This window comes from Poecilia mexicana, unplaced genomic scaffold (genome assembly GCF_051168715.1).
Source record: "Poecilia mexicana isolate PSO_F unplaced genomic scaffold, ASM5116871v1 scaffold_3, whole genome shotgun sequence".
NCBI lineage: Eukaryota > Metazoa > Chordata > Actinopteri > Cyprinodontiformes > Poeciliidae > Poecilia > Poecilia mexicana.
Genome location: NW_028263372.1, coordinates 16,940,842 through 16,966,429, shown reverse-complemented (window position 1 = coordinate 16,966,429; position 25,588 = coordinate 16,940,842). Strand labels below are relative to the sequence as shown.

Genomic DNA, 25,588 nt, shown 5'->3' with positions numbered 1-25,588 from the left:
TGTATCTTGACACGATACAGTATATGCTTAAAAATATATGCCTTCACCAAAACACCTAGAAAACCTTTCATTCACCGTTTCACAGACTTCTACAGTCAATAAGCTGAAGTCAGCACATTAAAACTGTTTATGAAAAAGTGCCCAGGAATTTTAAAACTGTTTGAACAAATTCTAACATTTTAATGCTACATAATCGCACAAATATGAATACGACCTCTGATAATATTGTTTGCTTATGAGGCCCTGCAGTACTCGTCACAAGATGGTTGCTGGTTTTAATGGAGAGCGTTTCAATGGGGAAACTACACTTTCTTCATCTGCATGTATGTGTCTTCTACATTCCTCACACAGAAAGAAAAACATACATTTGAGGTTAATTGGGATCTTATACATGGGGTTGTCTCTGTGCCGACGTCACCCAAAATCTCTATGAATGAGTACAGAAAAAAGAAGTCTTATATGACTGTTTTTATTAATTAAAAAACTGAGACAAAATTATGAAAAAGTTTTTTCTTGTTTTATTTAGATATTCTTTAGACTTAAAAGATGCTTTTGTGCTTAAAATGAAACTGAAGAGCAATAAATGTAATGGTTTAAGAGCTATCCCTTCTAATTGTTGAAACATAGTTAATATTCTGTGTTTAATAATTAAAAGCATCAGTGCCTTCCTAATTATATGCTAATGTCTTTGCAGTGTGCATTTATGAACTGCTCTTTAAGCCATCCCAGATAAAGTAATGTGTTTACAGTTAACACACTGTTGAGAAAGTGTGTTAACTGTACTTTCTCAATATTACAATTGTGGAAAATAACAGAGTTGTGTGTCAGCTTTACCCTGCATTGGCCTTTTGACCTCTCTAAGGTCTATTAGTGTATTTTCCATTAGAGAGAGAAGGTCTCTAATAGATTAATTTGAGCCTTTTTATTCATTACAGATTCTCTGTGCACTTTTTTCAACCACTGAGTGATATCTTGGAGGGCAAGAAATGACGGCTGAGTCTTCAAAATCACTTACAGGTTTGTCGAAGTCAATTTAATCCATTGAAAGGATGACATACAGAGAGCACATTGATCGACATCTCCGCAGGGTGCGCTCTTTGTAGTCAGTAACTTAGAGCAAAGCCAAGAAATTTAAAAACATTCTCAGGACAAATGGTAAATGCCTGTTTTGCTCTTCTTTGTCCTGATTTCAAAATTGCATTTTGTATGTGTTACTGTTATGCACTGTAACAGTGATTTATTTATTTAACAGAACAAATTTTTCACCTTATGGGCTAATTTTCTGAATTCTTCTCATAGATTCTGATGAATAATGGGAGAGTTAAAAAATAGTTTAACCATGTCAACATCCTCTTACTACTGAACAAATGTTAGCTTTGCCCTAAATAAGAAATGTCTTGTGAAGTATTCAGGAGGCCAAAGTGTTAAAGTTCTTCTAAGCTGTCGAACTAACAGGCTCCTTAAGCCTACAAGACAAAACACAGCTGAATTTCCCCTGCAACATAATACACCTGAACACTTGTGATGTCAAACTTGCGACTTGTACAGTGCAGTGCAAGTCCAACAGGAAGCAGAGAGGCCATTGATGAAATATAATCCCTGGATCTGAAGGTGTCATCTGGCTCCACGCGCTTCGGCAGCAGACACATAGACGGCCCATGGCGTGAGGGTCGTACTGTAAAAGATGTCCGGCAGACACATTGGCAGCAAGAGAGACGCAAATCGATTCCCATTGAGATAGCATGGAGTGCCTTAGTGGAGGACGGCCTCTTTAGCAAAGCTCTTATTAATTAATAGTGTCTCAGGAGAGGATCACATGATCCTATTCCTGCTTCTTCATCACAGCACAGCAGCTAATGATATCTGAGGGAGCTCTCCAGTGCAACACACTTCCAGCCTGCCTTGCATGTGATCATTACAGCAGCGTTTGCAACATTAGAACAGCATCCTCCTCCCTGTGTCATGAGAGTCATACGATGAGGACAGTGTTACGCTTTCCTATTTATGCCGGGAGACAAGGGATGGAATATTTCAGTCAGTTTATATGTCACAGATATCAAGCACTAACCACCGCATCCATCACACAGAATGGATAGAACCTGTTGTCACCAGCACAAAACTCTCAGTAGTGGTACATAATTATATGAAATAAGCTAATATGTCACAATAGGAGCCCACACCACAACATCCCCATGTGTTGTTCTTTAAAATCAGAATAATAAAACCCTTCAATTAAATCAAGCAGTCACATACAATGGATTGATGAATGCATTGTCTTTATGTTGATACATGACAGCACTGATCACAATCCAATAACATCAACATTAGATCTGCTTACAAGTTTTAGTTTCACTCTACAAATTCTTACTAGAGAACCCAAATGCTATACATCTGACAATGTACACATTTTTGCGTCTTGCTCGTAAGAAATTATTTAAAAAGTGTGGTCGCCACTGTTTTTTATTTATTTATTTTTGTTTTCCCAACAGTCAGAACAAAGACAGATGTTTATCTAGCAGCTTATATTGGGAGGGCAGAAACATATTGCAGCTTTATCTCTGATTGATGCGATCATACTAGGTCACTATAAGTGTCCAATAAAGTCTGTGTGCTGTTAGAGATGCCTCTGCTCTTTCCTGTTTCGTTAAAAGATACATCTTCTGAGCATCTCTCAGAAGATGTTCTGAGAGATAAGATAAGTCGTAACTACGTTTTATCTAAATAAAGCTACACATCGTAAAACTTTTTGTCATCATGAATATCACACTTTTGTCACTTCGAGTGCTTTTCACTGTCTGCATTTATGGGGAATGTAAAAGAGCAAAAGTCTCTGTGCAGCAGAGCACCTTAAAATTAATACAGCATGAAAAGGTCATTGCATGCCGTATCTATTAACTGTTGTGACCATTTATAATCTGGTATTTGTCAGATACACATAAACATACCTATAACAGGAATTCTTGTGTCACTATGATAAAAGGGTGTTTTTCAACATTTTTAGATCCACTATTTAACCAGGCATCCACAACCACAATTATTTACTTCTTTGACATCATTTTTTTTTAACTGCTGTTGCCACAAAGTGTCACTGATTTCATATTTAACTTGCTCTAAAAAAAAGACACCAGCTGGTTCTGTAGTCTTGGAGAGTGTGGCTTAAACCAACAATATCTGGAAAGTGTAAACATGTCTAAAAGCTATTTTATATGACTGAGTACAATTTACGATTGGTTTTATCTCCTGTAGGTTAATCTTGGCAGGATAAAACTAGGTTAAAGTATAAAAAATACATTCAAAAATAAGTAGGATCCATATTTTAATTAATCTTAACCCAGATTTATTTTGTGGAGGGATTCTAAAATACCAGTGTGACAACTTTTAAGTTAATATTTACATACATTAATAGATGGAAATTGTATTCGAAATGTGAAATCAGTCTGCAGAAGGGAGACACAGACCAGTTATTGTTCACCACCACCTTGTGCAATAATTTTCCACATAGTATAGGATTTTGCAGTTTTGTCTACTGATCTTAAAAAAAATGTGGGAACACATTTATAGGCACAAACAAGCACACACAAACACGCTTAGTGAACACAGGATGGCTACAATTTGGTAAACAAAATACTAATTTACTCAATTTCCAATCTCAGATGGATGATGATAGTGAACATGGATTTTATGGCTTTTTCAAGCCAGATAAAACAGTCATTTAGCTGAAGCTTAGTTTCAAATGAAATAGATGGCCCAAAGAGCCCTTCATTACATTACTGCTTGTTCTAATGGGTTTTGATCCAGTATTTTGGATCTTGAATTATTTTTCTTTCATTTACAGTGTCATGCTCTGTCTGATCCTCACTACATAATGTCTGGTAATTGCATTCAGCACTGATGTCGTTAAATAGGAAATGTGATTCTACAAAATATAAAAAGCAATAAGTTTGTGCTCATTTTTGCTGTGGCGTCAAACCACTGAATTTAAATAATCTGTTTAGGTTCTATACTTATTTATGAGCCAAAATATTATTACTGTTTTCAATTTCCATGTTTCGTTTCACTACTTTTTATTGATATGATATTTAGTTGTATGAGGATGTTTGTGGGGTCATTAATGCCCAAATTTGATGAATTATACACGTTAATGTGAAAAAGAATTGATAGGCACAACATGGATATGAAATTGATTTCTTTCAACTGTTTTCTTTATTCTGTAATAATCATGCAGGAAGCAGTGAGAAGAAAAGTTTATTCAGAAGTTGCTAACAAAAACAAAGACCTACACATATAAGCAAATAAATTAAGCTCATTTTATTCCGGTTTCAAACTCCTCAGTATGACATTCTTCCAGAAATTTTATGTGATCTACTAATTATGAACAAGCTTTAATGTTGTGAAAGTCTATGCCTTGGATGGCAACCTCAAGCAAACACATCTTTAATTTAAAATCTACGTGAAGGATGACGATCTCCAGCTCCATATACCATCACACCAGAAGATGATTTTTATTTTTTTTTCTTTTGGAATTGAAACCAGCATAAGCAGAAGCAGTGGGCGGGAGGAGGGGTTAAGATTAAAAATATACTATTTTGCAATAAAAGTAGAAGTCAAGCGATGCAAATTATAAACCTAGAACGTGTTTCTTAATTACTGAAAGATTGTTATCGTCTTGCCCACCATTCCACTATCAGGGGTGCCCAAAATCGGTCCTCGAGGGCCGGCATCCTGCATGCTTTACTTTTCTCCCTGGTTTTACACACCTGCATCAAATGATGACTCATTAGAAGGCCTAAGCAGAACACTAACTTACTGATGAGGTTGTTAAAACCACTAGGGAGAGAACTAAAACATGCAGGATGCCGGCCCTTGAGGACCGACTTGACACCCCTGCACTAAATGGTTTGGTTCGCCTACCGTTTTATAACCGCGGGTGGGGCTACCAGGAGCTAGCTGCTGTCTAGTCTGTATCTCCATGAACAGAACTTACTCACTGAGGAAACCGTAAAAAAAAAAGCCAGTAAGTCATTTATCACAGCACTTGTTCAACGAGCTCAAGTTTGTAAGATGAAAGGTGAAATTTTCCCTGCTTTGCACAAAATCAGCCTGTTTTTAACAGGTCCCTTGTTAGGCTAATAGCCTAGCTTATGATGGTTAACAAGCTCAAACGAGTGATAAAGCATCAGTGACGGCGGAGAAAACGGGAGGAAAATGAGGAAATTAAAATAAGTCTGAGTGGAGGGAGGAAAGCGAGGAGGAAAAAGAGAGATTATTGAGGAGTGAGGGGAAAAAAGAAGAGGAAATAAAAAGCAGTCCCAAATGATAGCATACTTGAACACTGTTGGATCTCTTGGCCTATCTGAACCAGTAGGCATTCACCTTTCATTGATTTGTACAAGCTTTATCTAAATTTGTGGATTGTTTAAAAGGTGCACTGTTAGTTTTTCTAAAATATTTACTGAGCTTTATGATTCTATGACATACTTTCTGCACCACTAAACTGTTGAAAGAAGTCATTCCTGTCATGACATGACGTGATGAGTGTGAACACCCAAAGAAGCTGTGCATGCATTAACAGTTCTATTTTAATCTTAGATCTGATGAACAACACCCACATAATTATTTATTGTTATATATGATTTGCATAATAATTGCACATTTTTAATTGACAGTATATTCTCTGAAGCTGATTACATTGAAAAACTGAAGACTGGATTCCTCAGATCGAGTTCTAATTTACCAACCAAACACTTTGCCCTTGTCAATATTCATGATTGAGTGCAGCAGTTTAAAACAGCTCATTGTCCTGTTTGGCCCACCATTAGCATTTTTCATTACAGATCATTCAGGTAAATGATCACCTAATTCATCAACTGTCAGCTCCCCAATCATGTAAGGCTAACATTTGAATTTGTATACCATTACAAATTATCTTTTAGCTTTTGCGTTCATACCATCATTTTGGTAAGTTTGAGAATGCACAAAGTCTTTCATTCACCCGTTAATTTTTGGAATGACAATGACTTATTCTCTCACATCTCGCAGTTTGATTCTGGAAGTGTGAATGTTGTGGCAAATTAATCATCATTGATTAGAGGTCTTGTGATTTGAATCCGTCCCGTCTGCAGATTAGTAGCCATTGATCTGTGACAGCAATTTCATGCTCGTGGTCCACCAATTTTCCTGGTCAATATGTGAGGCCTCTGTGGAGCTTTTTCATGACCTCCTCGTTTATCAAACTGCCACCTGCAGTGACATTTACCCTCTCTTTGGATGTCAGGAATGAAAAAAATCAAATGAAACCTATCTGTCCACAGTAATTTTTTTATGATTTATATTGACCTGGAATATTGAGTATTATTGCAATACTGTACATGGGATTTGGTACACCCTAGGGAAAAGAAGGAAAACATAAATAAGAATATCTGCTAATTTAAAACTGTCTTCTGAAAAGTTATTGTCCGATTGGGTGGATTGCATAAATGGTGTTTTACTCTCACAATAAGATGTAGATTGGTGAAAAACAAGTGTTCCAATCCTTTGTGCACAACTGTATTCATATCTGCAGGTGTTCAAACACTGTGCCCACTCTTGGTCCTTTCAGGTGTCCATGCTTGGAAATTGTCACTTTGTAAAAGCATTTTTTTTTTCTGGATGCAGTAAAAGATCCCAACTCAACTGGGGAAAAGTTGCAAATTATGCAAATTATTATTTTTGTTATTGTAAAAGACGGATGTCTCACACAGATAGGTGCCCTCTGTAATGTTGGAGAAAGGGAACACATTAAATTGTTCTAGCTCATCACATCCTGACAGTATTTCATGAGTTAAATTGATTGAACACAGTCTTGGTTTTCTTTGTGAGATTACACAGAGGATATTGCAGAAAGGCTGTTTTCCATCACAGAGAGGGCACAGAGGCTCCTAAGCAGATGGAATTCTTAATTAACACAATACCACAGACTGTGTTAAAACACTTGCAACTCTAATGGGAGCAATCACAAAGCAGAACTGTAATATGCAGCTGATCAGTCCATTATGCAGTATATATGTTAAATTACCCGGGGGGATGGTTTAGATTTGTTTTGTCAAATGTTTTAAGTTTATGACAACCCTGTTGGGGGTTTTGAGTTTTACAAGTTTTGTTGTTAGATTGTGCTGTTAGTATTTAACTAAAGCCAAAAGAGTTTGTCTTTACGCTCATCACACAAAGAAGGAAGGCAATTGTACAGCTTGGTGAATACAAGTAAAATTACTACTTGCCATGGTTTCGATTGTAATTAATGTTGGAAAATTGAGTACTCTGTGTCATGCTGCAATGGTGCGGGTCACAGCAATTAGTAGGCTTGGAAAACAACATGGGCACGGAAAATGAAATCTGCCAGTGTTTATTTTGCACTGCGGGACTCTGTATGAACAAACAGAATGATACTTAAACTCTAAAGAGATATTTCTTTAGTAAAAGTCCATTTCAAATACAATGTTGCACATAAATAGTATTCACAACACTTAAATACTTTCAGAAAACAACCCTGATTCAGTTAGCCTGCCATTGCCTTATTATGCAGTTCTGCTTGATTCAAATAACACCTAGAATGAGCTGAGAGAAAGCATAATCTGTGAATTCAAGTCAATAATTTCACCATTGACTTGAATTCCTCAGGCAGAATTTCAACTGGGCCAATCAGATGGAGAAGTTATGAACGATGACGTCATTTTTCTGCCATGTTTGAAAATTGTCTGTAGTTTTAGCAATAGCACTGGAGGACGTAAACAAAGCTGTTCAGTCTGTCGGTTACTCTTCCAAATGTCAAATTTACATAGCAGCGCCTCGTTCAGGTAGGCACTTTTGTCATCGCAGTGGAGGGTGGTTGTTTACAGCGCAGCCAATTTCTGGTAAGCTTCATAGCACTGAAGTGGCGTATTACATGCATCACTGACAAATGTTAGTGATTGGGTAAAGTTTCAAACTTCACCACTGTTAAAGCCTCCAGGAAACAATCATTTCTCAACAGCTGAGAGTCCATATATATTAAGCAAATGTCATAGAACAAAGGGCTGGTATTACCAGGCTATGATTCAGCACTTAACCCATATTTATGACAGAATCTTTAATCTTTGCTATTTTTCACAGCATGATTTTTTTTTTTCTGTGTTCTACTAAAGGCAGGATCCAACCATCCATTCATTCTCTAACACACTTATTCTTGCAGGGTCGTCAGGGAGGCTGGTGTCTACCTCCAGGAGTCAACGGACGAGAGACGGGCTATCGGGACATCTTGCCAGTCTATTGCAGGTAAAGGCAGGATGTAGATATATGATCTCGCAAAACACTTGTCAGCTTGCTATATCTATCAAGACATAAGCATTTAAGACCTTTCCAAAGCACATTGTTGAGCTTCAGTTAATCAACTATTGATCAAATGTTAACATTTTATATCATTGTTTGAGTAAATTTAACATTATTGAAATGTTCATTTGGAGTCCTTTCATTTATCTTCTTTGTATTCCTGGGCAATAGTTACATTTACAAATTAAAACCATGTGTTTTGACTTGTAATCTATGCACACGGTTATGAGTAAACCATTCATTCTTCCCACCTGAAAAACAAAAGATTTCACCAACATTTTGTAAATGTTTGAAAATGTACATATCATAACAGCAGTAACATTGGACTACAACACCAGTGCACTGAAAAACACTGGGTAAAACCATAGTGCTGTTTAGACTGGGCTTCTTGGGTTTTTTCCAAGACTCCTCATGTAGATTTGGGTATGCAATAATTAATAGACTATAACATTTTCTCAAAAACATCGTTATCCGTTTCACTTGTTTCTGAAAACCCATCTTTAACGAGAACAGCTTTAAAATTATATTTAGCAGGTATAACCACATCATTTGTAAGGGTAAAATAAAATAAGAAGTGATTAAGGGTAATTTAAGCCATAATTTCTTCTGCCTTTCTTACAATTATATATTTTTAGATTGAAAACGTTCTTTTTGTTCTGCATTTTCATTTGCTGTAAGCATAAAATCATAATTAACAGAAATAAAGACTTAGAAAGTCATAGTGGGATTATATATATATATATATATATATATATATATATATATATATATATATATATATATATATATAATATAATATACATTTTACTTTGTGAATTGAGTTGCAGAAATAAAGGAACTTTTCCACAATAAATGTGACTGTGTGATAGACAAAATGTGTAAAAGTGAGATATACATTAAATGTATGTGAAAGTGGCAGAATAATCTGTTTTAGATGGTCACTATCAGAAAATGTAGGATGGCGCACCTACCTATATACCTAAAACCAAGATAAATGTAATAAATACAAAAGGGAGCTAAAACAAAGTGAAAAAAGAAACATTTGTGCCATAGTTTATACTCAATGCTGTCATTCAGTTTTCCCTGCATTTTAAAATTTTGAGTTAAGAAATGTTTCAAATAAAAGGTCTTTTTTTCCTTAGAAGGCATTGCACCTAAACTGCCTGCTACACCTCATTTGTAGTCCAGGCTTTTCTTCCATTACTAATTCAGATTGCCATGTAACACATTTGCATAATGCTTGCCTACTGGCTCGTTTGACATAACTCAAACAAAAAAATGGGCCATTCCTAATCTGCCTTAAGGCCAAATCACTAAACTTCTGGCTTAATTTACGTCACAACTGTACTACTTGAGTATGATAATATCATGAAGACTCAAAACATTATTAAAAGGGAATGATAATCACTCTTGGCCTGACATTACTAGTTCAGGAAATATGCATTACCATCAAAACAAAAATAAAAATTAAGAAAGCCACAATTCCAAGGATGTTGCTCCAAAAACAATAAATGTATACCTTGTGCGGACTCAGAGAACATCAAGAAGCATTTGGGAGATGATTTTACTGATTGAACTTGACCAATAACATGATTATGACTGGCCAATCAGAAAGGCATGGTCTTTTGGTAAGAGATAATCAAACAGACAGTCATTAAGATAGAGATGCTAGACCCTTTTCAAAAATTGTGTTACCTAAGGGGAAAAAAAAAAAACATCCCCTGGGCTTTTGTAGTTTTAAAAATTAAATTGTGCACTTGCATACAGCAAGGAGGCATCCAACACATGCAAAGCAAGTGTTTTTAAGATTTAGAAAACAACATAGGCAGCTCAGAACCTTTTCAGATGAGCATTATTGCATCATTTGTCAAAAAGACATCAAGGATTTTGTTGCCATTTTTCTATCATTGTTCCACCTCACATTTTGTTTTCTGAGTTTCTGACTTCATGGTATTCCAGCTTGACAGCCAGGCAGCCAAAAAAAAGACAACAAATCTCATTCTCTTATTTAAGGAACACTTTAGAAAGAGCAGGTAATGTGAGTTGGGTATTGAGAGAAAACTAGCCATTTTTAATAAGTGCTCAATAGGGCTTTTAAACTGAAAAGCCATTGCCTAGTCATGTTTACGGGAAATTATGTCCAATCCAAGGGTTGGATTTAAGCTCATTCTGCAACAAAGAGTTTCCTGGATGTGGGCCTGAACTTCTTCTCATTTACAGATGCTCAGCAAACGAGAGCTCTCTCTTCACAGAGGTAAACTGAGGGCAATTGCTCAGTGTGAACACTGCAAAGTAACTTATCAGCAAAACAGCAGCCTGACACCCCAGGACAGCAGCCTGGTGTGCTCAGGTCATGCTTTTCAAGAAAATTACAATGGAGAGAGTGCAATCTGTGAAAAATCTGTGGAGCATAATTCTGTTCGTCAACTTGAGCATCCCTGTGAGCAAACTGGGTCTGCCCTAGGGAGAGTGTGTTGTCAGCCGATAGCTAACTCTGAATTGTGTTGTTTTGCATATTTCCACTCACCATGTTCACCAAAGCATACAGCATATAATCTTTGTGTTTAAAGCCAGTTTGTAGTAGACTGCACAGATTATGCTCATTCAAAACATGGCTTGAAAATCATAGCATAACAAACTTAGATCATTATTAGCTTTTGCACCATGAATCAGTTTTCAAAGTTAAGACAAGCTTTAGCTCAACAGTTCCCACAAGATATGGAAAAGTTATTACAAATCTGACTTTAAGTCAAGTTTAGGATGCTGTTATACAAGTCAGTACTTTATTTTACTTTATCCACCCATCAATCCATCAGCCAGTCATTGAGTCAAAGGGCTAAAAGGTCCAGAAAGGGAATCTGACATCCCTCTTCTTTGTGTACAAGCAGTGCATTGAGTCAAACCCCAGAAGGCAGCTTTTTGCATGTCTTTTGTCAAAATTTGTTTTCATTTTGTAGACTCCGAAAGGGGTAAAACTCAGGACACAAGCCATTCTCTTGTAGCACTAAACAAAGAAGTTAAACTACTCTGTCTTACTTTGAATTCTCTGTGAAAAACAACTCAAATAGCAAGATGCACGTGACATTTTAATGGTTTGTGTGACTTTTAGGATTTTTTATTTTTAATTTTTTTACCAAAATTCACAAACCTCCCAATAGTTAGAAAATATCTTTATATCACCCCTGTCATCACTGTTCTGATGAAAAAAAAAAAACGCAATCTGATCTCACTCTCTGATGTAGATTATCTAATGGTTTATGAGTCACTGTATCAGTTGTAAGACAAGAAACTTTTGAAACTGACATGACCTAGACTCTGGAGCTTCGCACTCCCTAAAGCAGCTTGCCAGCTTTTACCAAGAGAGAGCAGCCTATGGTAGCATTATGAGAGGATCACAGCAATCACAGGAGCTGTGCTTCTTGCAGAGAGAACGCATTTCTCTTACCAGTTTGGCTGAAATTGGACCACCAGATGGCATCTCTGCATCTCTCCTGACACTTCATTAAGAGTTGATGCCTGTAGTCTATCCTCTCCAGAATAATGGCTCTCATGTGAAGAGGAATCAATATTTGATTTCCTCTTTTAAGTTGTTCCCCCCCTTTGACATTTTTTTTCTTACATAAATATTTTGGTGCCAGACGATGATGAGCACAAGATGTGAGTTATGCAATGCGAGCATTAGTGGCTCTGCTGGAATAAAATGTTGAAGGACATACGCTTTAATACAGGTGTGAATAAAGACATGGTGTCTTTACCAACAGACATGAAGAAGTAGGAGTTATTTGTAAAGTCAAACTTGTAGAGGCAGACTTGAACTCACAGACACTACAGAAGCAAACTGAAAAAACTCTTGCTAAATATTAAATGGGACTAATGTGATATTTTTGTATTTAAAGTTCCTGTTTTAATTTAAACACCCCAAAAGAGAGCAGCCTGTGGCAATCTGAACCCCATATGAATCTCTGCTGCCACATTGGTTGCTTTAACCCATCATTCTGTTGTTTTTTGGTAGGTAGATTTGATTTCATTGGCACATTCATTAATCTTGTCATTACCTCATTTTTTTCTTCTTTAAGTATCCAGTCATATAATGCTGAAACATATATCACAATTTAATAGCGGTGTATGCAAGATGAGATCTAATGAATTTCAAACTATGAGTTCTCTCTCCATATAGCAGACAAGGCCACTACACAGGGAGAATAGCTTTTCCATTTCAAAAAAGTCAAAGATTAAATCTGTTTTGGTGTTATGATACTGTATTGATAAAATCATGATGATAACCGCATGTCAGGCGTTTTTTGATTTTGGCTGTCTGTTACTAATATGTCTTGGAAGATCCTGCACTTTAGAGCATCTTATTGACTTTCCGTCTTAAATGTAATGGTGAAAAAGAGTTTGAGAGAATTATTGCTTTCTGAGTTAATTTCCTTTTCTGTTCATCAGATCACCTCCAGATAAGACAAAATGACAAAATATGACTTTGTTTTTCCCATCAGATTATTTTGTGTGTATAAAATGGATATATCATTATATAAATATGCAGTATTTATAATGATATATATGTCACAGTTTGACCTCATGTGACTGAGGTCAAACTGTTAATCATAGCCAAATGAACTTTAAAAAGAAACTAGAGGAAGAGTTAAAAGGAAATAAACGATGTAAAAATAAATAAAAAATAAAAATCTAAAATAACAAGTTGCAACAATTTATCCAGAACCTAAACAAACCACTTTAGATCTCGCCTCTGTAGTTGGAAGTGGAAAGTGGAATCTTTTACCAAATAAAACATGACATGTGGACAAGGTTGTACAAAAAAGTCCCCTGCAGACTACAAAGAAAGACTAATAAATTGTCACTGTTGTTTATAGTCCTCCAGAAATTTCTAAATCAGCATTTTGAAACCTTAGACCAGGGGTCCCCAAACTACGGCCCGCGGGCCGGATCCGGCCCGCCACGTCATTTGGTCCGGCCCCCTGAACAATACCGGATCCGGCCCGCCTGCTCATACCAGAGAGCATTCAATGTTTTCATATATTGTATTTTCCGGTTTATATGTGGATTTTTCTTCAACCACCAGGGGGCTTTTGAGCAAATGTGAAACTTACTTTCCCTCAGTGGAATATATACTCGTCAGTCCCAGTCACCGTTTCACTCACGGTTTTTTCCATTTGCATTCTGGGTAAAAATCTATCTAAAAGCGCGAATGTGTCGTCCCCCCCCCCCGCTCGACAGTTTCAAATGCAGAACATTTGAACCCACCCACCCCCCCGAGAATGTGTCGCGCCCCCCCCCCCGTTGACCAGAATTTTCTAAGGTTTCTTTCTGCAAAAACTAAGACCGGCCCCCGACCACAGAAAGGAACAGCTATGTGGCCCTCGCAGGGAAAAGTTTGGGGACCCCTGCCTTAGACCAACAGCACAAAGTGGTCTTAAAAAAAATATAAATATTTCTCCCAGGATTTCAGCTGGGGTTTTTGTTTGTTTGTTTGTTTTGTTTTATGAATGGCTGATGTTCCTTTGGCTTCTTCAAGGTTTGTAGAAAGATGACCAAGATGATTTTCTTTGAATTTATGTGTACATTTAATTGCACTGCTGTGTGGCGATGTGGGCTGCACAGTCGGCTGCACAGTGGCACTGTTGCCTTTCAACAAGAAGGTTTTTAATATTTTGTTTTCTTTTTTTGTTCTATGCATCCTAATATTGCCCTACATGGATTTTTAGCCCATCCTCCTTTTACCCAATCACTGCTGCAGGTAGGCACCAATCACCCTGTCACCTTGCAAGAATAGACAGATGTAGACAATCGATGGACGGACGGCTCTCAATTAGAACAGCACATTATTTTAATACAGTTAAAGCCCAAATTATACATGACCCTTGCGGATTCAGATTTAAAGTAATCATTTAGTACTACCTTTTTTTTGTTTTTAAAGGAAGTGAAAAACAGAAGATTCATTAAGTTGTACATTTTTTCTCATGGGGATTTTGGCTTCATGTCATGCTTACTACCATTAACTCATCGTAATTTTATTAACAGCACCAATTCCACCTACAGTATGACATCAATGAAAAAAAAAAATAAATAAAAATGATGTCAGCCACCTCTGATCACCTGAGCTCTCATTAAGTCACAACCGGTTAAGCAGATGATCAAATTCAGATAATGTACGCTCTACAGGGATGAATGAAAATGGCTGAACTTGTTTGATGTCATGCAGTTGGTATGAGATTGCCTTTGAAGTTGCCCCAGTGTACTGAACAGAATCCACAGTTTAGTATTTCTCTCTAAAAAGCTCGAGGAAAGGCTTATTTAGGCAGCATGACACAGAGAGTAAAGTAGGAGGCTGAGGATAAAGAAGCTAATCTTGTCAGCCTAAAGCCTGCTCCCTTTTCTGAATAACACTGTGGTTTGGTTTTCTTTGTGCTGCCATTTAAATGGAAATAATGCGAGACTTACTTGGGCCTGTTGATGAACATTTCACAGCTGTCTGTGCCCTGAGACAATGCAGACAATTTGGCATTAAGCATTCTGCAAATGTGCTGCATGTGTTTATCTGTTCTAATGACCTTAAAAGTATGGCTATTGCCAGCATACTAATCGCCTTTGTGTGCTGTGGAGCTGTTTTGCATTCAAAGAGATTGTCTGGAAGAACATATGACAAGGCAGCGCTATTTATTTATATATTTATTTTTTAAATTTATTTATTCATTTATTTATTTGTTGCGAATGCCTCATTAAAATATGGCGCATAATACAGAAGGAATTTCCAGTGTTAACACTTTATATGATTTTTACAAATCTGAATCTCGTATAGTAAAAGGAAAAAGAAAGCAATTGGGTCTGCTTACAGAGAATATGCAATAATTTGCTGTCAGATGTTTCTGAAAAAATATAACTTACAAAATTGATTTAAAAAAATACAGTTGGTGAAAAAATGTAATAAATGCATTTCTGAAGCTAAAATGTGGAGGTATTGGGAAAAGTAAATCATGTTTATGTTTTTGTTTTAACTCTGACTCCAGGTGCACAATGCATTATTTGGATTGTCAGCATTAGGCTTTTATTTTGAACTGATTGGTAATCATCTTCACACAAGCCTGTGTCGTCCATTACACAGGTTCAACGTTCATCTCTTACAGATAAGCTGTGGATGTCACTGCAAGCTGTCCTTTTGGTCTATTATATTTAAAAACTTTTAGAGAATATTGCTTGTGAAAGTACTAACATCGGTTATGACACTGAGACTACAACACAAAGCAAATGTGTCCTTAATTCCCATTGATGAGCTTCTGAGTTATACAGTTGCAGAAACTGTGTTCAGCATTTTGTGTTTGCTGTATGCCTCTTTAGTTGTGGAGCAAAGTTTTTTTTTTCTTTTTTAAACATCTAAATCACAAAGTAGAGGAGCATCCGAATCTCTTTATGACCCAAACAGGAGTTGAAATCTGGCTTGTGAATGTGCAAAATAATTCATGAGAGTTGAACTTTATTAGACAGTAAATAAATGCCTGCAGCTTTATAGAACTGTAAAAGCTACATTTGTCGATTTTTGCCTTTGCTCTGAGGTTCAGTCAAACTACACAGAGTTTTATGCATTTTGGCCCTGGCCTTGAGTTTTTTTTTGTTATTCATAAATATTGCATCACATCTGAAATTCGATTTACTGTGCAAATTAACTATTGCACCACCAGAGTCAGAAAGTAAGACACTGTTTGCAGTAACTGAAATGAAAATACTGTGTTCTAATTTTTTTTTCCTTTAATTGTTGCAATATAAGAAATTCTTATTTTGCTTATCAAAATATGAACAAGCTGACATTTAGACACCAACTGGTTAAAGAAAGTGCTGTAAATCCCCTTTAGGGTAATCATTTCCGCAATCTACAAAATATATTTGTCTTGTAATTATCAGTCAGGCCATCAAAGGTTCTGTATCGAGACTGTAATGACACAGAAAAACAAAAAAAGAAAACAAAAATATGTTATTGGATACTTTTTTATTTTTATAACTGCTTTGCGCTCACACACCCTTCATCATGCTAATATGGGGAACTATTGTCCTCCATTGTCCAGCTCATTGGGAAATTCATCGATGAGTGGAATCCGATGTAGATTGTCCAAACACAAGCTCAATGCATTTGGACAGTCTGCATGAAGGCAGTAACACAAACCTCAACCAGATAAAAAAGGAAAACCTCATGCATAATGTAACTTATTATTGTTCAGATGACTACTGCAAAATATAAAGTAGTTTCATTTGTTTCAGCAATCCCAGCTGGAAATTAATTTCTTTCACGCATTTTAAAATTAACATACTTATTAGCACGCTAGGAAGTAGCAACACATTCTGGCTAATGTCAAAAAATAGGCTAATATTTATGTAAAAAAAAAAAAAAAAAGGAAAATGTCAAAGCACAAAGCATTCCCTGGAAACTGTTGCTGCTGCAAAGTTGTGAATGATACCAGTCTGTCTACAAAGCACTGAGGTTGTACAAATCTGTGGTGTGAGTAACACCGTTCATGACACTTATACCTGATTCCTAGAAACACTCTGGCACCTGGGACTTTTTACAGGGTAAATGGAACAGAATGTTTCAAGTAACTTTCACTTTTACGGCAATTAAAAATGCAGGAGCTTGAAAGCCTTCACTTCCTCGCACTGTTGTGAAATTTATGTATTTTCATTTGAATTCTTGGCATTTTGCATTGACACTATAAGTGAAAACGTAGCTGTTCTTTTTGCCACTTCATTACAACAGGCACGAACGGAAGGGGGCCAACAACACAAAGAGGAAACCACAGATCCATAAAAAAAAAAAAATCGCTATAATAGCAGTGACAACAGAATTTTTAATAGCGTCAATGGCGTGCGCAGTAGCTAGACACTGCAACATTCCCTTTGCTGGGCATTTATTATTTAAGCATTTCAGGAGTGCAATAAGCTGTTTGTAGATTTGCAGATTTGGGGCTGCCAATCATTGGCATTCTTTAAGTGGTCTAGCTGCTCATTGAGTGGGAGATACATGAGGGTGGGGTGCTCCATCACTGCTCTCTTCTTCCACTAAAAGGCTCTGACATTTTTCCCTGGAGGCCCACAGACAGCTTGGTGCCCTCTGTACACAAGTTAATGGCTGCTGTCACTGCGCAACTCATCCATGATACCGACTCAGCAACAACCCAATTACCAGGATTTTGCAGACAGTTTTGATATACATTGTGCTAATTTTACACTATGAAAATAGCACGTTTAGCAGGATGTGAGCTTGAGTGAACATTTTTATTTCACAAATCACAGCACAGTAAACTGAATCAGTGGATTTTCCTTGAATCATCTCTGTGGCCATTTGTAGGCTATTGAAATTACAATATCCTCATTAGCACTTGCATGTGAATTATGTAAACAAAATCAACTGTTAATCATCCTAATGCAACAGCAATCTTATTGCATGTTATGTTCATCGCTAGTGGCATCTGTGTTTAAAAATTTTAATTTTTGGTTGCAAAATAACCAACAGATCTTGATAGTATTAATTAATCAAAATTAGGCCTTTCTACTAATTATGTGGGAGCAGCAGAAAGTCATGCTTGCAGTGTCAGTAAAAATGTTCTAAAATAACATTTTGTTGACAACAACAAAAAAACTGTTCTAATGTTTACTTTCTTAATGGATTTGTAGCTCAAGACTTTTAACATAATAATGGGTAGAATGAACATTCTTACAGTCTCCAAAGAGCTCATGCAGATCTACTGAAGTGGAAAAGTGAAGTGAAGAGGTTAGATGTTTTTCCTATCCCACCAGAACGGTAGTTTCTGTTTGAAACATTTCTTCCCACAGGAGTTTGATCAACTCTTGGCTTTAAGGAAGGCAAAAAAACACATCACAGAGGGACTAGATAAAGCCTCCCCCAGAGTTCATGATAAGACTCCAGAATTAGCAACATCCAGACCCTTGAAGTGACCACAGTTTATGGTGTTAGAAAGCTTGAAGTTTCACAAGTCAAGATTTTCTTGAGGGGGTATTTTTGGCTTATATAAGCCCTTTGCCAGAACAAAACTTATAAGAACTGCAGATTACAACACTAAATCAACTTAAAACTGCTTTCTTCAATCAGTCTTCCTGTGTTGTTTTAACCACAACAATTAGTTGCAAAAGAAGAATGTTTTTTTCTCTCAGTGTCCGAGCCAAATAGCAATACGACAATTCAATGCAAATACTTTCTGATTGTATTTCGGTATTTTGATCTTTGCCCATCTATCACAGTAGCGTTGCCAACAATAATCTCTTAAGTTTTAATGTTTCTGCAGACGCTGTTATTGAAATTACATTTTGACAGCTTACAACACATTAGTCACAAAATACAGCTTGAAGACGTGTAGAAAAGCAAGACTTTCCTCTGCTTCATTTGACTGTCACTGTGCTCGACACACTGCATGCAGTTCACTTACGAAATGGCTGGTGTTCTTGCATGTTATGTCTATTTAAAGCAGATCTTTGAGAGAAGCAGGTTGAAACAACTTTTTTGTCAATGTTTCATTTTTTGTGATAGAAAACGTACAAATTAACCCTGAACTTGTAACAGATGAGCTTAAAGTTTCTGTTTTCTCTTTTAAATTCAAGGGTAAGATGTCAGAAACAGTCACTTGGACTTTGAAGACACTGAGACAATATTCTTTCTTACTTCCTCCTTCTCACTGGACACATTTCTGTATAAAACCATGTAGGATGAGCTAACATTACTTTCTTCCCTTCATTGTTGTGCATTGATCCCTGAGTTTGCGATTCCCTTCCAGAAATCAATACTCTCTTTAACAACTTTTGAGTTGGTACTTGGCTGTCCTCTTACTTTCTTTAATGTTTCAATATTCTTGAAGCAGGTTTCAACTTCAGACACATAATAAGAATTAATGCTATTTTAATTTGTGACCATAAACATTTTAAAAGTGAAATACATAAGGCATATAGGACATCACATTGTTTAACCCTTTTATACCTCAGTTTCAAATCTCCTCCTGGATATTTTTTGCTTATTTTAATTTTACGCGGTTCTTTAAATGTCCTGTGAGTAAATATATTTGCCCATTTATATATATATATATATATATATATATATATATATATATATATATATATATATATATATATATATATATATATATACCAAGTTATTTTCACAATTTGCTATCTATTAAAAGAGTTCCCTTTAGATTAATTTTACTCCCTGCAACAGCGGGGCATGACATTACCGTAATAACCCCAATATTGGCTAGAAAGCGCAACGTCCCCCTTCAGAAACCGTTGGAATTTTTCAGATAGTGCCAAGTGTAGTGGAAGTACGGTACTGCAAATTTGTCTGGATAATTGCTGATCCATTCGGTCTGGAAGGCTTACAATAACAATTTGATTGAAAGCCAAAATGCCAAAAGTTCAGTTGTTGTCATTGGATATTAGTGATTCACTTAGTTTGTAAAGTTTGTTAAAATATGTAACCCATAAATCTTATAAGCAAATGACAATTCTCTAAACCAACTTACTCTTGAGCCTAACCTTTCATAAATTCTTTGTCCTTATAAAATGTAATATATTTAAGTGTGTTGGACAACATTTTAAGATGTATTATTTGGTGCGCTTACTAATTTTGCATGAAAGCATTTTGTGATGTGCAAATATGGCATAGATTAGAAAGCACCACATAATGTGATATCGGTCGTTTTTGTGTTTGAAGACCTTAGGAAGCTTTCTAGCTAGCCAAAATTCCCTGTCTCAATATGGCCAAATGAACACACTCCAAGTCTCTGGTCTGAATTCAGAGCAATATGCTCCTGAACTATCTCTGCATTCTACCTTCAAATAGCTGTCATGGAGACTGCTCTGCACTGAATCAATATCCAGTTAATTTCAGGCCACACTCTGATCCCTCAGCAGTGGCTCATACATACTGGCCTGCTCTCTGGAGGAAAACTGTCAATGAGCAGAAAGCCTGCTGAAACTCTGGCAACAAACGAGAGCGTTGGATAAACCTCAGAAAGGTTTGTCCTCAAAGAGGAGCTTTATTATCCCTGTTTTTCTGTCAACAGCTTAAATGCAGAAAAAAAAAGATTATTTAAGCTCACACTTACTGATGGCATTTTTCACTTGTATAGTTGAAGGAAGTCACTTTGAGAGTTATGATTGGAATTGCTTGTTTTTTTTTTTTGTGAAAAACAGGTTTTCAGAAAGTTTGTGTGAAAAGAAGCAGTTCCTGTAATTACACTTTAAAGGGTAATTAAAGACTCTAATTACTTCCCATAAGCCAGAGAAAAATGGTTGCTTCTTAAGATTTAGCATGCATTAGTTTTCTTGAAAGAATGTTAACCCATTAAATTGCGTCAGGTTGCTTTTGTGACCACGTAAATGTGTCAACCTTTAATGTGCTCAACATCTTTATTCACGTTTCGAAGTTCTTCAATGTTGTCGGAGAGCTTCCTGTGGTAAGGAACTGCGCTACTCTGTTCTGTTAATTTCTACAATACAAGTTTCACCCTCCTATATATTCATGCAGTTCGTCCTAAAGGCTGAAAATATTTTGCAATATCCCAATGTGAAAGTTATTAGGACATTGTCATTACATTTATTGTTTTGTTTAGCTGTCTCACTGTGTTTCAGAAGTTTCTCACATTATTTATAAGAGTCTAAATGCACTACGTTAATGAATCTAAATAACGAGCTTCGCTTTTTCAGTCCAGCAGCTGTTACATCCAGCTTAATGTGTGCTGCTTTTTCAAAAATGTGTTTAAAAGAAAATAAAATGGAAAGACTAAATTTCCGTGTGATTTTTCAGTCATTGTAGTTCATAGGATAGATATAATTCATCCTAATTTAGAGAGTGACAATCTTCTCACATATTCCTTCTAAAACTATATTTTTGCTTTATGCCTTGTGTGCTTATGGATAAACATGAAGCTAGGGTAAAGATTATATTGGTGTGCATATGTTGTTTCAATATAAACTGAAAGTTGACAAAAAATCTGGACTGACTGGTTGTCTGCCAAAAAACTACCACAGACTTGTACATATGAGGAGCAAGTTTGTTACACAGGGTTAATCTAAAGTTTTATAAATTCTCTATATAACGTACACTAGAACTTGATAACAATACTTTCAGTGCCCAGATGATTTTACTAACATCTGCTATTTTCCTTAATTGAGGTTACATCACAGGATCATTGTCATCACTTTAACCTGAGTTATACTCATGTGGTTTTACTTTAGCTTATGCTAAAACAACACACAATTCACTGCTATCAGAAATTATTTAATTAAAAATGAAGGAAGTGTCATGACACCAAAATGTTTGCACTACAAGAAAATGTTGCAGCTCCAGCTTAGTTGAAAAATTGTGTTATTTTTTTCCAAGCATATATTTCTCCTAGATCTTTGATAAATAGTCCTTAAAATAAATGCTTGGTGCAACAGAGGCTAATGTGGGAAACTAGAAAAGCAGCAGGGTTGGAAAACAAAACTATAGAAAATGATGGATTTATCCCAGCTGTTTGCCAAAGGGGAAGGTTTCAGGAAGTGCTGTGGGTATGAAGTCAACTTGGATAGCATCCAGGACAGCTGAGGATTATTTATGACAGTTGCAGGAATCGCTCGCTCAACATCAAGTGGAGAACAGCCTCCCCTCCATTATTTACACTTTCTAATCTATATTTCTGTTTGTCTAATATATGAATAGGGTGTTAGCAGAACATTTTAAACAGAATTTACAACCTTGAAAAACAGTTTTAACAGCATATTAATATTATACCCTCTGGACTTGGCTGGTTGTACAGTTACTTGTGACTGTACAAATGCATACAGAAAGGGATACTTTAACATGCCTAATAAACTATGCTAATATGAATGTGAGCCACTCGTGACAAGCAAGAGCTCAAAGACCAACGTTTTTTGATTGTTTTCTGTTTTCACAATAAGGTCATAATTCTTTGTATCAATAAATATTTGAAGATGAGCTTTACTTCCCAATTTTAGGCCAACTGAGATGGGAAATTTCTCACGGTTAAAACTGCCATATGTGTAGTAGGACCACAAATAACTCTAACATGACTATATATATAACTATATACACTATACTCGGAAACTTAATATGTTGAAATATAAAAATAAAAACGAAAAAAATGTAATAAGTATGTTACTTTTAGATGTGTATTATGTGTTCATTTGTGCGTGTTACTTTTATTGTGAAATTAATGTAATTAAATATTTTATTTGTATGCAATTCTGGTATATATATATATATATATATATATATATATATATATATATATATATAGGGACATGTATCACTGCTGATACATGTCCCTGGGAAAAATATCAGCAGTGCCACCTTATCTTGAGTGTCTCTCATAAAATAACACTCTTACTTTATACTTACTTTAAACCAAGGTGTGGATAAATGCTGTTTTTACATGTTTGTGACATTGCTTTTAAACCAAACAACCAATACATCAAGGTACATATATTTTTCCATTGAGCTCTCTACAGCTCAGGCACTTGCTGGGAACCATATTTTGGACACATTTAAGGAGCTCTACACAAATCAAAATAGAAATGGGGAAACAACATTTGCAGTTAAAATAAAAAAACAGCTTTTCTAAGGATTATGGTCAGAAAACCATGTTGGTTACTATTTAATTAGAATTTTTGTTCTTTTTTCCAATAGTTTTTTTTTTGGTATGCTTTATTAGCAGACACTGTAATACCTTGATTGTCTATTATTATTATTGCTATTAGTACATTAAAAACCTTCATAGTTTTTAACGTAATAAAAACTACGAGCAATAAGAGTTGTGTGTTAAAATCAGCGATGTGCATTATTATTGCCATTTTTATCATTGCTAATTCAATTTTTTTCTAAACTCATAAATTCATTGCATTGCATTGTTTTTAAAAAAGTTCAATGAGTTTAATCATAAATTAGTTCATAGAAATTGTTATGATAAGGCAAGATCACTCCGTCCACATGGGAGTGTAACTCAGGATGAAGAAACCTCTGACATACTGAGAAAAGGTGCAGCTAGTGAAGCTCATGGTGTTACCTGAAACATTTGGTGAGACATTTTTGCCTTATGAGCCAATATTATGGCAAAGAAGATGGGGCAAAAAGATTTTCAACGAAACATACGTACATACATGTAAGTTATTTGCAAGAAACCACAGAGAAATTGATGTTAAAGCCCAATGGTCTGATCTTAATAGAGTCCATATTAAGTGTATTAAATTGTATTTGATGCATTTTGCAAAAAGCAGGTGAGCAATTACTTAATGGTTTGTAAAGGGCACAAACAAGCAACTCTGAATTATGTTTTAATCACATATGTCAGGCTGTGTATGAATATTTTGTACCTCATGCCCGAAAAAGTTACTGCCTTACTAATAAACTGTGCCTATTTGTAATCACAGCACACGTTTACCATTCTGGACTCAGCTTGATGCATTAACCTTTGGTTTAACGAATGGGGGGAAAAAACCTTCATACAGTCAAACATGTTGCATTTATACCATCTAACTGTAAGATTCAGCTGCTCATGAGACGGACCTCAGACTTCATATCAACTGCACAAAGCGTCTTTGCTACCCTTAGGTTTATATTAAAGCTATGATTTTAAAACGTTTGTCCTAATCATTTTTATCAGATTTGATTTAGTACTCCAGGTCTTTTAGACTCCTCAGGTGTTTTGGGAAGGGTCCTCTACTAATACCTAAAATAAGAAGTGAGGCATGTTTATTATGTTATTTCCCTCCCTCATATGTACACACACACACACACACACACGCACACACACACACGCACACGCACATATACACAAATTACCCTTGCTTGTAAGGGTCTTTAGTCAGCATAGTTTGCCTGAGAGCCTTTTCGACTTTTTTTTTTCCCTTTCTGCAACTATACTGTGCAGTATCAAACAAGCTGCCAAAGATTCTTCATTAATTTTTGAAGAACTCTCTCGGACGAGTTGTTTCAAGATTTCAAGTTGTTTCAAATCCATTACTTAAGTGTGTTCATGAATGATCTCCAAATGTATTTATGGTGTCTAAGCAATGATCCTTTGCGAAATATAATGCTTCTATCGTTTGCAATCTTGGTGTAAGTGGTGCCGGCAAAGTGCTTTTCTGCAACCCTGAACTTCAAAAGCATTCTGAACAACTTTTCCGTCTGCAGCAGTGTTTACTGTATGTGTTGCTAAACTCAAATTAGAGTTGGTAACTGTGATGACATCCGGCACATTAAGCACCAGAGAACTGCATTAGCTTTTCTCATGAACGGTGCTTCCCGTTGATGTATCTGTCAATTCATGTGTCTGGTGCCCTTTGTTACAGCACAGTAACGCAATTTGGTGTAATGCAAATACACGTGGGATATTATTTTCCAGTAAGCTTTGTTTTCTCTTGTTCTATTAGTTGTTTTGGAAAGGAATAATAACTTTGCAGTATTTATGTTAGTGAAGGAGACTGTTTTCTTGGTGAGGACATTTTTATTTACTTTTTCCTTGTTTGGTCCTCCATCACATTTGCAATTTCTGCTGAGGATATTATACATATGGTGATATAATTCAAGGGCATTTGCCATAATGTTTAGCATGTAGAAGTAAAACAGAAATATGGATAATGCGTTGTAAATCTTTAATGCAGTGCAAGTCTTGTTGAAATTTATACTACAAATAATAGCTCTTTGGATTTCTTTTGCCAACCCTGAAAGCTCCTTTCTGTTGTACTTGGGTCATTTTAATTGCTCACAGCAGCTTTAATGGCATAATCGCCGAAAGCTTAACTCTCTGGGGAGAAATTGCTCTAATGCAGATCCCCTGAAAGTTTAACAGCACAGCTGATCCATAATAATACAACTTTGAGAATAATGCCTTGAACGCATTACATTTGCTATATATAAATGTGTGTATATTATTTGTGATACTTTTTGCAGTTACAAAACAAGTAGGCAATCACACCCAATGAATAAACAAAAGAGGCCGAGTTATGTAAAAGCCGCCATACTGTGAAAATTGAAGTATTCACATTCAGAGCAACTTCATGGTGTAATCTGCCTACAGCTGCTTCTGGATGGTTTCTTCAAAAAGAAAGTTTCCATTTCACTGTTAAATTTGCACATTTCTTTCTGCTACATGTTTGTGTATAGGTTCTTAATTTTTTGAGTAAGGGTGTCCCTGAAATTATATTTATAAACTAAGGCTTCTGGAAA

General features: G+C 36.0%; 1 protein-coding gene across 3 annotated transcripts in view; it reads left to right on the top strand.

The window, feature by feature from the left end:
• The first annotated feature begins 4,243 nt into the window (after positions 1-4,243).
• gpc6a (glypican 6a) overlaps positions 4,244-25,588 on the top strand; it is a 189,995-nt gene continuing 168,650 nt past the window's right edge. For all 3 annotated transcript variants that reach the window (XM_088004242.1, XM_088004241.1, XM_088004243.1), the window contains exons 1-2: positions 4,244-5,014; positions 8,207-8,289. The gene's annotated coding sequence lies outside the window, so the exon portion shown is untranslated. The remainder of the gene's footprint in view (positions 5,015-8,206; positions 8,290-25,588) is intronic.